Source organism: Zea mays, chromosome 1 (genome assembly GCF_902167145.1).
Source record: "Zea mays cultivar B73 chromosome 1, Zm-B73-REFERENCE-NAM-5.0, whole genome shotgun sequence".
Lineage (NCBI taxonomy): Eukaryota > Viridiplantae > Streptophyta > Magnoliopsida > Poales > Poaceae > Zea > Zea mays.
Genome location: NC_050096.1, coordinates 163,882,188 through 163,894,264, shown reverse-complemented (window position 1 = coordinate 163,894,264; position 12,077 = coordinate 163,882,188).

Below are 12,077 nucleotides of genomic sequence, written 5' to 3'. Positions count from 1 at the left end.
CCCCTGTGCCGCTGATTTAGCTAGCAAATCTGCATGCTTGTTTTCTCCTCTCGAGATATTTTTTTACAGAAAAACCTTCGAAAGAGGCTTCCATCCTTCGGACTACATCCAGATATTTTTCTAGCTTCGGGTCTCATGCTTTGCTGCTTTTGTCAACGTGACCTAAAATGACCTATGAATCGGATTTAAGTATTTCCCTTCTTATTCCCATTGCCTTGAGCTTCCGGAGCCCCAAGAGTAGGGCTTCGTACTCTGCAATATTATTTGTGCAATTGAAGTCCAATCTTGCTGCAGAGTAGGTTTTAATTTTTGATGGTGAAATCAAGACAGCTGCTGCTCCTGCACCAAAGGTTCCCCCAAGACCCATCACAAAATACTGTCCAGGCTACGGCTTCGGTTGGTTTCTATTTGTCTTGAGCCCCTGGCGTCCAATCAGCAATGAAGTCTGCTAACGCTTGGGATTGGATCGAAGATCTATGAACAAAATCAATAGTGAATTCGTTTAGTTCTGCAGCCCATTTTCCAACTCTTCCTATGGCCTCTCTATTTCTCATTATGTCCTTGAGAGGTTGTGAAGAAGGTACTATGATGTGGTATTGTTGGGGACTTGTTCTCAAATGCTATGAGTTAAGAACAAGGCAACACAGAAATTGTTAATCGATAAAGTCCTTCATCCTACGAAGCATTATTTCCCTTAGGGTATAATGATTTCCGGACGAAGGTTATGAAGGACGTACCTTCATAAACACAGCATACGATGATGAAGAATGAATCATAAGGAACATAAACAATTATATATTATTATCAACTTATTTTTGCATTACTATTATTATGAAGAAACATGAATAACATCAAATTACAAATGTACCTTCAGCTTGGAAGGAGATGAAAATACAGATGTGACGCAAAAACAAATGCCAAGTCAGCGTGAACAGTACGTGGGTACTGTTCACCTATTTATAGGCACGGGACAGAGCCCATATAAAATTACATTCATGCCCTTTACATTTGGTAGTAATTCTATAGTAATCCACCGAGGTCTGAATAGCCTTTTCATCTTTAAGTCGGTTTCTTTTTCTGCTACCACGCCGAAGCTTTCCCGCTCACATCTTCGGCGTTGTATCAACCTTCGTATTACTTTGGGCTTCTCCTACTGCGATATCGACTCGAGTCCGAAGATACCTGTTTACACATTATACTCCAGAAACACTGTTAAATCTTGTTTTTGAGGACCTTCGGAAGCCGAAGGCCCCCAACAGTAGCCCCTCGCAATATTAATTTGTTAAAATAATAAATTTAGATTGCGACATGGACAAAGGCTTTAAGCCGAAGGTCCGAAAAAACACCTTCCCTTTGCTAGAATAGCAACATTCACTGACAGGCGGGGTCTTTCAATTTTTAACGCACTGGGCGTATAAATAAGAGCATACCGCGAGCTCATTTGGCACGCTCTCTTGCCATCTGCTCTCGCTCACTCAATTTTTAGCTCTTGCGCACCAAGATTTGCTTAGCTTTTTAAGTTTTTAAGCTTCGGCGTTGAAAACAGTTTTTTAGTGTTTGCGAAGATGTCTGAAGATAAGAAGGCTGCTCCCGAGATGAAGCTGAGTCTCTCTGAAGAAAAGAACCTGGGGTTTCTTATAGCAATGTCGAAGACCAACACAGAAAAAATCACCAAAGAGATTTTAGAAGGTTTGTCTGAAGATACTGGTGACAGCGACAGTTATGATGTGGATAGTGGTGGTGAAGACTCCGAAGATCGCCCCTGGCGACCAAGCCATTCAGTTTTTGGCAAATCAGGTATCAAAGAAAATCATCTTGTCAACATGAGGGGAAGATACTTCCGGGATTTATCCATTGTGAGGGTCGACGAAGGAGAGAAAACTTGCCCGACCCCTGAGGAAAATGAAGTTGTAGTGTTCCGAAGCTTTTTGAAAGCTGGACTACGATTTCCCCTGAGCAGCTTTGTCGTAGAAGTGCTGAAAATGTTTGAAGTCTATCTTCATCAACTTACCCCCGAAGCAATTATAAGGCTGAATATCTTCGTGTGGGCCGTGAGAAGCCAAGGTCTGGAACCTGATGCGAAAAGTTTCTGCAACATACACGAATTATCATATGAGACAAAACCCTGGGGTAAGGAACAGTATCACAATAATTTTGGCTGCTACAGTTTCGTTTCTCGATCTAGGTCAAGCTGTCCCGTGCCAACATTTCGGAAGAGATGGCCCGACGACTGGATGACAGAATGGTTTTATGTGAAGAATGACCTGAAAGCACGGGAAGATATTAAAGGTATAATTATGCGCCCTATTTGGCAAAGTTTCGGCCTGCGAAGGCCGAAGGTTGAGATGAATGAAGCTGCCGAAGAATGCCAGAGAGCCTTCGGAGTTATTTGTTCTTTTATTGGAACGAGAGATTTGGTCCAAGAGCATATTGCCTTCAGAGTATGGCCGCTCGCGGAAAAATGGGAAATGCCGCAAGAGACCATAAAGGAGGCTGACGAAGGTGGGCTTATCAGGCTGAAGTATACTTTCAAGTTCGGAGATAAATTCGTTGAGCCAGATGATGACTGGCTAAAAAGCATTGAAAATTTAAGTGATGAACTACTTGGGGCTTACTCGAAGGCCGAAGATACTGCATTGTCAGCAGCCTTCGGAGGCCGGAAAAAGAAGAGACTGAACCGAGTATTTGACGCAATCGGGTTCGTCTACCCTGACTATCGTTATCCCATTCGAGGGCAGAAAAGAAAAGGCACAACCTCTGCGAAAGAAGAAGCTGCAACTGCTCCTAGTGAGCCAGCACCGAAAAGAAAAAGGATAAAGGTCCTCACACATCGGCCACGCTATATTGAACCAGCCTCGGTGCCTGAGTTCACCGGAGATACCTCTTCGGCCACCGAAGCTGAAAAGCCAACCAAGCCAACCTTGCTGCCAAAAGTCGCAGAAATGGCAGAAACGCCAACAAGAACAGAATTGGAAGAACCAAAGATTTTGTTATCAGAAACCAAAGAGATGGCCGAAGCGCCATCGTCAGAAAAAATGGAAGAAGCAAAAGGATTAGCTGAAGGATCAAAAATATCATAAGTTTTAAGTCCTTCAGCAAATGTTGAGACAACAAAAATCCAAAAGGGGCCAGCGGTGACTCCGAAAAGAAAGAGAATGGTCAATGTGTTAGATGTTCTGGAAACAATTAAATCCTCAAGCACAACTCCGAAGAAGACTGTTTCAACTTCCGAAGCGAAAACTGAAATTTCTGATACTAAGGCTCCAGAGCAAGAAACTGAAGCTGAAGCTGGGCCCTCAGAGGCCACGAAGGTAAAATCCTTGGAAACCAAGGAAGAAAAAATAACGGAGCCAATCTTTGAAGAAGTCAGCGATGTTGCCCCCGAAGCATCCCCCAAAGTCCTTGATTATATTGTTCGTCATGCTTCGGGGAAAAATTATCAGAAAAAGAAAAGCAAGAGGCCCAACTTTATGCCCAAAAACTGAAGTATCCAAAGGGGGCGTTAATATTCAACGGCAGTGGAGAAGAAGACTTTTTGTATTGTCTCCCTGACAGCAAGGAGATTTCTGTCTGTAGGGAGATGAGCAAGAGCTTCGGATTCCCAACACTAGAAGACGGGCTCTCAGTGTTGTCGAAAAACGAACTGGCCGACAGCCTGGCATATAATAGCTTAAAGGTGCAAAAATTGAGATCTTTATATTTTTTCTTGAGACCAAAATTTTTCGTTTGCTTAAATCTATTGACGCACACACACTTTTCTTTGCAGGGCCTTATACTTAGCAATGCCCTCAGGGCCCAAAAAGATGCCGAAGACGAAGGGTGCGCTATTGCCCTGAGCAACCTTCGTTCCGAAGTAATTGAACTGAGGAACGAAGGTCTCGAAAAAGATAAAATATTACATTCATTGATAAATAGAATAAAAGAAGACGAAGCTACTTTTAAGGGTCAAGCTGAGGCTCAGAAGCGTGAAATTGAAGATCTTCGAAAACAACTGGCCAGAGCCAAAGAGGAACGTATACTTGAAGAAACGAAGCGAGAACTTAGCGACCAATGGGCAAATCATTTAGAGGGAACTGTTGAAGAGCTTCGTTCGTCCAAGAAAAGATGCTATAACAAATCTATGGAGTGTGTCAAGAAGTTGAAAGCTAGCTTCGCCAGCGTCGGCGCATTCTCGAGCGAAGAAAACTTTACAAGAGGCAACCCCGAAGGTCCCATCGAATGGATCAATCACGAAACTGAGGCCTTCGAGGAAATTTTAAATAGTCGCGGAGACATATGTGCTTTCTCGGGTGCCAGGGGAATTGCCAACATTTTGGAGAAAAAGGGCTGCGAGCATGTAAAGATTTTAGCGCAATCCGAAGCTGTCTTGTCCTTCGAAGATGCGAGAGATTCTTCAGCCGAAGCTAGCATGGTTGGTGGAAAATTTTTCACCAATGTCTGGGATAATGGTGGCCGAGAAATGGCCCGAGAAATTATCCAAAAAAGCGAAAAGGGCATTCACGATGCTAGAGAAGTAGCTGAGGCTGCTGAAAAAAGCGCAGAGCCCGAAGGGCAAATAGGTATTAACTAATGGTTTTTATTGTGTTGTAATTTTTGGCTTTAAACTTCGTTCGCAATTTGTAATGGCAATGTAGCCGTGTCCTGTCCTCCTTCAGATCTTACTAAAGCATCTCCGGGCCCTCACCCGAAAGGAGATGACGAAATTAAAAAGATGGCTGAAGCTATCATGGATGAAGTTGTTAATCGGCTCCTGAACGAAGCTGCGGAAGTTGTTCTGAGAGAAGATTAAGTACTATTGTAAAAACTTCTGAAATGTAACATGTGTAACATCTTGTAGCCCTGAATGTAATATACCTGTTTTTATTGTTCAATTCTTTACGATGCATGAAATTTTGCATACGTACCGTTTTTGAGTCTTTGACGAAAAAACACCTTCCCTTCTTTTCATGCTTCGTGAAGAAGAATTTTTATTTATCACAACAATATCCGTAGTGTTCTGATGAATAATATCCAAGCTTCGTGAAGATATTTTCTGAAGCTACACTTCCGAAGATCAATAGTGTATCTCCTTACGACTTAGCATGATTTTCTCCTTTTTCAAAACATTCTTCTGAAGATCGATATTGTGTCCCCTTCTTGTGCCATATGCAGCATGATGTATGATGCTTATGCTATGCGAAATGATGTGATGATGTTTATGCTATGTAAGATGGTATTTATTCCGAAGACACGCGCACATCCCTGCGATAAAACACATAATCTATTTGAATCAGCGTCGACTTTTTGCTATAAGCCTCCCTTAGGAGCTTCTTCGCCTTTTACTTCAGCGGAATCAGCGTTTATTTTTCGCTGTAAGCCTCCCTTAGGAGCTTCTTCGCCTTTTACTTTCAGCGGTATTCGCGTTGACTTTTCGCGCTTCGCCTTTTACTTTAGGCGGTATCAGCGTTGACTTTTCGCTGTAAGCTCTGCATTCCCTTTGGAACGACTTTGGAGCAGAAAACTTACACTGCGCTCCCTTTGGAATGGCTTTTTGTGACTTCAGCAAACTTACTCTGCGTTCCTTAGAACGACTTTTTGTTGCTTCGAAGAATTTTTGATAATTCGAAGGTCCTCCTTGTTATCGCAAATCTTTAAGCTTCAACAACTTAAGCCTGTGGAGAAAATATATTTTCCTTGTGGCAAACAACGAAACTATTATATGAAATCTAAAAAATGTCCTTTATTACACAGAAAATAAAACTGAATGAAAAAGACTGCTATCAAGGTAGGATATTTATCAATAGATGTGCTTCGATTCTGGCACAGTGCTGTTGACTGTGCGAGCTTCGGACTGTTCTCTGAAGTCCCTTTGGTGTGGAGCATATTGGCTCCCTTCTGGCTGTTGGCCTTGTTGCAGCGGTGGCGGAGGCGGAGGCTGTTGCCAGGAAGCTTGAGGTTGACTCGCCGAAGCAACAGAAACTGCAGGGTGGTTGCCTACATATTCTGGGATGTAAGGCGAATGATACGAAGCAGTGTGCATGACCTGCTTCGGTTGAGCCTGTTGTGCTGCAGCTTCGGCTATTTCCTTTTGTTTCTGGATGGTAACATGGCACATCCTGGTGGTATGGCCTTTGTTCTCACCACAAAACAAGCAAAAAATTCTTCTAGGTTGATCCCCAAATCTTCCGCCGAAGCCCCTTGCGCCTCTGCCTCTTGGAGCTGGTGGTCGGAAGGAGCCTTGCTGTTGCCCCGAAGCCTGTGAGGAGCACTGTGGCCTTTGCTGCTGGCTCCCCCTATCATCATTTTGAATAGAGTTGTGAATTGACCTAACGTGCCTCGGATAGAACCTCCCTCTGAAGCCCCTGGTCATTTCAGAAAACCTGAAAGCCTCCTCCCTTCTTTGACGAAAATCATTATCGGCCCGAATATACTCGTCCATCTTCTGGAGCAGCTTCTCCAAAGTTTGAGGAGGCTTCCTAGCAAAGTACTGAGCTGAAGGTCCTGGCCGAAGCCCCTTGATCATGGCCTCAATGACAATTTCATTGGGCACTGTTGGTGCCTGTGCCCTCAAACGCAAGAACCTCCGGACGTACGCCTGAAGGTATTCTTCGTGGTCCTGGGTGCACTGGAATAGAGCTTGAGCAGTGACCGGCTTCGTCTGAAACCCTTGGAAGCTAGTTAACAACAAGTCCTTCAGCTTTTGCCATGAAGTGATCGTTCCTGGTCGAAGGGAAGAATACCAGGTTTGAGCAACACTCCTGACAGCCATAACAAAAGATTTGGCCATGACTGCAGTATTGCCACCATACGAAGATACTGTTGCTTCGTAGCTCATCAAAAACTGCTTTGGGTCTGAGTGGCCATCGAATATGGGAAGCTGAGGCGGCTTGTAGGACGGAGGCCAAGGTGTAGCCTGCAGCTCAGCGGATAGAGGAGAAGCATCATCAAAAACAAAATTCCCATGATGGAAATTGCCATACCAGTCATCTTTGTTGAGGAAACCCTCCTGATGAAGGTCTTGGTGCTGAGGCCTTCGGTGCTGCTCATCCTGAGTAAGATGACGAACTTCTTCAGAAGCTTCGTCTATCTGCCTTTGCAGTTCAGCTAGCCTGGCCATCTTTTCCTTCTTCCTCTACACCTGTTGATGAAGCATCTCCATGTCTCTGATTTCTTGGTCTATCTCATCCTCTGGCGGTGTCGGGCTAACAGCCTTCCTTTTCTGGCTTCGGGCCTCCAGAAGGGAGACAGTCTCCTGATTGTGGTCCAGCGGTTGCAGAGCTGCAGCCCCAGTTGCTGAAGCTTTCTTCGGCGCCATAGCGAAGGTTTATGATCGCCGAAGGTGTTCGAAAACTCAAAGAGTGGAAGTGAGTTCACCGGAGGTGGGCGCCAATGTTGGGGACTTGTTCTCAAATGCTATGAGTTAAGAACAAGGCAACACAGAAAATGTTAATCGATAAAGTCCTTCGTCCTACGAAGCATTATTTCCCTTAGGGTATAATGATTTCCGGACGAAGGTTATGAAGGATGTACCTTCATAAACACAGCATACGATGATGAAGAATGAATCATAAGGAACATAGACAATTATATATTATTATCAACTTATTTTTGCATTACTATTATTATGAAGAAACAGGAATAACATCAAATTACAAATGTACCTTCAGCTTGGAAGGAGATGAAAATACAGATGTGACGCAAAAACATATGCCAAGTCAGCGTGAACAGTACGGGGGTACTGTTCACCTATTTATAGGCACGGGACACAGCCCATATAAAATTACATTCATGCCCTTTACATTTGGTAGTAATTCTATAGTAATCCACCGAGGTCTGAATAGCCTTTTCATCTTTAAGTCGGTTTCTTTTTCTGCTACCACGCCGAAGCTTTCCCGCTCACATCTTCGGCGTTGTATCAACCTTCATATTACTTTGGGCTTCTCCTACTGCGATATCGACTCGAGTCCGAAGATACCTGTTTACACATTATACTCCAGAAACACTGTTAAATCTTGTTTTTGAGGACCTTCGGAAGCCGAAGGCCCCCAACAGGTATGCTTGAAAATAATGCCGAAGCTTCCTGGAAGCCATTAGTACAACATATAGTACCTTCTCTAACTTTGTATAATTTTTCTTTGATGCACTAAGCACTTCGGAAACGAAGTAGTCTGGCACTTGTTTTCTTGTCTGGCCCTCCTACTTCTCTTGCACCAGTGCTGCACTAACCGCAGCGTGGGAAGCAGGTACATACAGCAGCAATGGAGTTCCTGACAAAGGTGGAGTTAAGGTTGTCAGCTCTATTAAATATTGTTTCAGTTCTTCGAAGGTTTTTTGCTGATTTGGTCCACATTGAAAGACTTCGGCTGACTTCAGCACTTTGAAGAATGGCAAGTTTCTCTCTCCTGACCTTGAAATAAATATGTTCAATGATGCCAGCCTTCTTGTCAATCTTTGGGCACCCTTTCTTGACTTCGGTGGCTCCATTCGAAGTATGGCTTCTATCTTACTTGGATTAGCTTCGATGCCCTTTGTTGATACCAAGCAAACAAGAAATTTGCCCTTCTTCACTCTAAAGACGCATTTCTCTGGATTCAGTTTAAGACCGGCTCGTCTGAAGTTGGCAAATGTCTCTTGCAAATCAGCAACGCGGTTTTCTTGCTTCGTGCTCTTTACTATGATATCATCAACATATGTTAGCACATTTCTGCCAATTTGAGAGTGAAGAACCTTGGCGGTCATCCTGCTAAAGCTTCCTCCATCATTCTTGAGCCCCTCAGGCACCCGAAGGTAACAATAGGACCCACTAGGAGTTATGAAGTTTGTCTTCGGCTCATCCTCTTTCTTCATCCAAATTTGATGATAGCTTGAGTAGCAATCCAAAAAGCTCATAAGCTCCGAGGTAGCTGCTGCATCCACAAGGGAATCTATTCTTGGCAATGGGAATTCATTCTTCGGGTATGCCTTATTGAGATTTGTAAAGTCAATGCACATTCTCCTTTTTCCATTAGCTTTCTTTACCATCACAGTATTAGCCAACAACTCTGGGTATGTCACTTCTCTGATAACACCGACACTCAGAAGTCTTTTCACTTTGTTTCGTGCACCTTCGGCTTTATCATCGGACATTTTCTGAAGCCTCTACTTTCTTGGTCTGAAGGCTGGATCTACATTGAGTGAGTGCTCAATGATATCTCTATGGACACCACAAAGATCTTTGGTCGACCAAGCAAAAACATCTTTGTTGTTGAACAAAAATCTTAGCAAGGTCTTCTCTTGTTCGTCAGATAACTGAGATCCCAATAGCACTTTTTGCTCGGCTATGTCTTCACACAAAAGCATGGACTTTGGTTGATCTGCTGAAGCAACCTTTTCTCTTTTATGCTTATATTGTCGATGAGCTTCGGCTTCATCTATGTTATGGATGGACTTCGAATCCGTCTAGCTTATTTCAGCTCTCCTGGCAGCCTCTTGGCTTCCATGCATAGCAATGGGCCCTTGTTCCGAAGGTATCTTCATGCAAAGATATGCTGGGTGAAGTATTGCTTCGAAGGCATTCCATGTCCCTCGTCCAATGATTGCATTGTAAGGATAGTCCATGTCAACAATGTCGAAGCAAACCTGCTCTGTCCTTGTGTTGTGAACATAGCCAAAGGTGATTGGCATAGTTATCTTACCGAGCGCCACGATATGTCTTCCTCTGAAGCCACAAAGGGGGTGTGTTGCATCATGTATCTTGTCATCCGACTCTTGCATTTGCTTGAAAGCCTTCGCGAAGATGATATCTGCCGCATTGTCCGTGTCCACTAGAATGTTGTGGACCAGAAACCCCATGATGACACAAGATATGACCATTGCATCATTGTGGGGATAATCCTTGAGCTAAAGGTCTTCCTGGGAGAAGGTGATTGGTATATGAGACCATTTGGACTTGATGAAGGGTTCTTGCACTCCAACATGTTGTACCCTTCTCTGTGCTTCCTTCTTCTGCTTCTTGTTGGCTGGTTCAGAACTTGAGCCGCCTGTAATTGGGAGCACCAGCTTCGTAGCCGAAGGTGCCACAACTTGGTTGGCTTGCGAAGTCATTGTCGCAATTGTGGAAGTGAGTTCACCAGAGGTGGGCGCCAATGTTGGTCACTTGTTCTCAAATGCTGTGAGACAAGAACAAGACAACACAATTGTTAATCATTAAGGACCTTCATCCTTCGAAGCATTATCTTCTTGCGGGTATAATGCTTCTGAGACGAAGGTCAAGAAGGGAGTACCTTCATAATATCAATACAAGGGTAGGAATGCGAAGGAATAAGTGTAATAATTATATCTTAATAATTCATTTATTCTTGCATTCCATAAAATATATATAAATATCAACAATGTTAATATTACATTGGTACCTTCGGCTTGCTCGAAAGCGGGGATGCGGAAGAGTGAATACAATCCAGCGTGAACAGCACAGGGCATCTATTTATAGGCACGGGGCGTATCCCGGGTGAAATTACATTCGTGTCCTTGAACATTTGTTTACAAGAAACTTAAACTAAGAAAGTCTAACTAGTCCTTTTTCCTTCTTTGCTTGGTCTGGGCTGAAGTTACTGAGCTTCGGCATTTCGCATTGTTGCTTCTACGTAGAGTCTTCGTCTTGAGGACCTTCAGCAGAGTAGAAGACCCCCAACAAGAACTGTCCAACACATGACTTGGAGTTAGCAATTGTAGTTCATGATCTAAAAATTTGGAGGCACTACTTGATGGGAGCTTGTTGCAACATCTACACTGACCATAAGAGCCTCAAGTACATTTTCACCCAGGTTGACCTCAATATGAGATAGAGAAGATGGTTAGAGCTAATCAAAGATTATGACCTGGAAGTGCACTATCACCCTGAGAAAACAAATGTGGTAGCAGATGCATTGAGTCACAAATCCCAATGCAATTGTCTGACCATTGATTCTTTTATCGCTGCTCTATGCGATGAGTTGAGCAAGTTGAACATGGAAGTAGTTTCTCCGGGAACTCTGGATTATATCTCAGTTGAGCCAACCTTGCAAGATCAGATTATCATGACACAACTTGGTGATAAGGGAGTCCAAATCTTCAAGGATATGCTCACCCAAAAAGTGGAAAAGTACAAGTGTTTTTGCTAGGACAGCAAGGGCATATTATGGTTTGAGGACCGACTTGTTGTTACTAAGGATCAGGAGCTCAGGAAGAGAATCTTGGACGAGGCTCATCTCTCCAAATTTTCCATGCACCCTAGAAGCAACAAGATGTATCATGACCTTCGATCCCTATATTGGTGGACTAGGATGAAGTAGGCACCTTGCAGCCACTCCCTATACCATCCTAGAAATGGGAAGATATCAACATGTATTTTATTATGGGATTACCTAATACCTCCCAACACCATGATTCCATATGGGTTATTGTGGACAGGTTAACCAAGACGACTCATTTCTTACCAGTACATACCACCCACAGGGCAGAAAAATACACAGAGATCTATATTGACCAAGTGGTACGTTTGCATGGGATACCCAAGACCATTATCTCTGATAGAGGAGCTCAGTTTGTAGCACGCTTTTGGGAGCAGCTATAGGAGTCCCTTGGAACGACCTTGATTAGAAGCTCAACATACCATCCTCAAACAAATGGCCAAATAGAAAGAGTAAATCAAATTCTTGAGGACATGTTGAGAGCATGTGTGATCCACTATCGTAAGAACGGGTACAAGTGCTTTTCATTGGCCGAGTTTTCTTATAATAACAGCTACCAAGCCAGCCTGAAGATGGCACCCTTTGAAGCCTTGTACGGAAGGAGGTGTCAAACACCCCTTAATTGGTCTTAAATTAGAGAAAGAGAATTTTTTGGGCCTGACCTATTGCATGAAGCTGAGGAAAAAGTTAGAATCATTAAGAAAAACTTAGAGGTTGCTCAAGCTAGGCAAAAGAGCTACCATGATAAAAGAAGAAAGCCCCTACAGTCTGAAGTGGGAGATCATGTGTATCTCAAGGTCTCACCCACCAAAGGTTTGCAAAGATTTGGGATTAAAGGCAAATTAGCCTTGTGCTAGATTGGGGCCTATGAGATCATAGAAGCATGTGGGC